Below are 2,327 nucleotides of genomic sequence, written 5' to 3'. Positions count from 1 at the left end.
TTCAGGAACATGAAAAACTTAGCTCATTCTTTTATCTCTCTCTATATAAATATAAACATATATAAAAGAAAGAGCTAGGTTTTTCATATTCCTGAAGTGTAGACTTTAAGAACAACACCAAAAATCATGACAGCTGGCAACACTGCTTACCCCTTATAGAAAGGAGGCAGCAGGAGAGTATCAGTGTGGGTTCTGTATATCACTAGATGGTCTCTGGGCTACAGTGAAAGACTCTGGAAAATGGGTAAAATTATTAGGATGATGTAACTGCCTCACTTAACATCAGGATGGGATAAAGGCAAGGTGATGTCCTACATGTAACATGGCTATGGAAAAGTGGTATAACCATTGCAGAATTCTAGGAATGGGATGAAATGGACTGCACTATCTTTTTTGGATATGCTTATGATATGGCTATCATAGAGGAGACAGAAGACGTAGTGGAAAGGCAGGTGGAGATTTGAAAGAAATGGAAAAATAATGGGACTATAATTCTTTCTGAAGATAAAACCAGATACATGATTGTAAAGCAACAGGGTGATTGTAGACAAGCAATTAATAACCACAGGCATAAACAGATTAGGCAGTTTAATGCCTATGATTATTCATTAATAATAATTTGAGAAAAGAAATTAAGGCACAAGTACAGAATGAGGATTCAGAAAAGTAGTAGTTTCAAGCTAAGAAAGACCAAGCTTCAGACAAATGAGACAATTATAATGAATATTATTTAATATGAAAATAAGAACTGAATAATTACTAAGAAAGGAAACATAACTGAGTAACTCCTTATGATAATTTTTGAGGCCAGTGAGGGAAATGATGTATGGAGAAGCTCTAAAAAGGAATTGTGGGACTTCTATTAAGACAATGAATCGGCAATGTAGTAAAATTTTAATGACTTCAGTGCCAAGGAATGTGATTCAAATAACAGAAGACAGACCAGGGAGGCATCTTTTGGAAGGCCATTCTTAGGGTGACTGACCCTGTTGAAAGGATGGATGGATAACTGAACAAGACTTAAAGGCTCTCAATGATAATTGCCAACAATGGGAAAATATGCCCGTAGTAGAAAGAGGAAAAAATTGTGAGAACAGCCAAGCAACTCTTAGAGTCCAAGGAGGCAGGAAAAAAATAAGTGACACCAAAGGGGTTATTTAAATTTAATCAAGTTACTGTGAATTTTAGAGCGTTGCTCAGCTCTAATGCTGTGGTTCTAAGTGAAACTTCTGTCTGCAAAGCATCTATTTTAATTAAGACTTCTTAAAAAGTTTGCACATTGAGCAGAAATGACAGATCATTCTGAATATGCTAAATTAATATCTCTTTAGGAAGAATTTCATGCAACATTTATTCATGGGAGATAAGCTATTAAAAGTCTATTTGTATGAAATTCCTAGACAATTGCAGAAAAGTGGCTGTGCATTCAACCACTCACCAAACTGTGACTGAAAGGGTGATGTGTATACAATTCCACAGCTTTTCTGTTCCTGAACAAAAACAGGCATAACGTGGCCTGAGACAAATGTAATACCTGTCCGTGGCCCTAAAAGTGAAAGCTACCCAATATAGGGTATAAAGCAGAGTTTACACAGATACAGAAAACCTCCGTACAGGAGTGAATTCCACTCTGAAATGCTAGTTAAAAGTGTTGCAAAGGGAATGGGACAGTAATGGTGCCTGATGAGGGAATTCTCCTGAAGAATGACATAATTGTGTATTGCTGACCACTATATAAAGTATATAATCTGACCATCAGTATAAAGAGCTCCCAAGTATCTTAAACTATGTCCATCCTGGAAGATACTTGTTGCAGCTTTTATAACACTTATGACTGTATATGACTAAGGCCACATAAGTGAGTACTAACAATTATTAATAGGTCACACTGTTTTTTAATCCTCCTCAAAATGCTAAGATCAAAGGGACAATAGAGTATGAGTAGTAAATGAATTTCTGGTTCTGTTTTATTTTTTGCATGATCAAATTAGGTTATTACACCTCAGCCTATATTATAAAAAATATAAAACATATTCAACTCCAGTGCAGTGCTTTGTAGCATCCAGTTTTGATAACAAGCAAATTTTTAGATTTTCATACAAATAGTCACACTAAAGTCAATAGAATCATTTTGTAAACCACAGTCACTAGTAGAGAACTGTATTTTCAGCTGATACAAAATCTAATTATGAAATACAGTTAAAGAACATCAAATTATTTTTTTCAGGACATAACCTTTGTTAGGAAAGGATCACAGTTCATGGAGCTATAGCAATGTAAGAGACCTCAAGAGATAGTTTCATAGTTTCTAGGGTCGGAAGGGACCT

At 35.3% G+C, this 2,327-nt stretch overlaps 1 long non-coding RNA gene across 1 annotated transcript in view; it reads left to right on the top strand.

Annotated features, from left to right (window-relative positions):
- LOC109291499 overlaps positions 1-2,327 on the top strand; it is a 21,325-nt gene that overhangs the window by 18,736 nt on the left and 262 nt on the right. The window lies entirely within an intron of this gene.

Source organism: Gavialis gangeticus, unplaced genomic scaffold (assembly GCF_001723915.1).
Source record: "Gavialis gangeticus isolate Ggan-Ray unplaced genomic scaffold, GavGan_comp1, whole genome shotgun sequence".
NCBI lineage: Eukaryota > Metazoa > Chordata > Crocodylia > Gavialidae > Gavialis > Gavialis gangeticus.
This window is presented reverse-complemented; position numbering and strand designations above follow the sequence as displayed.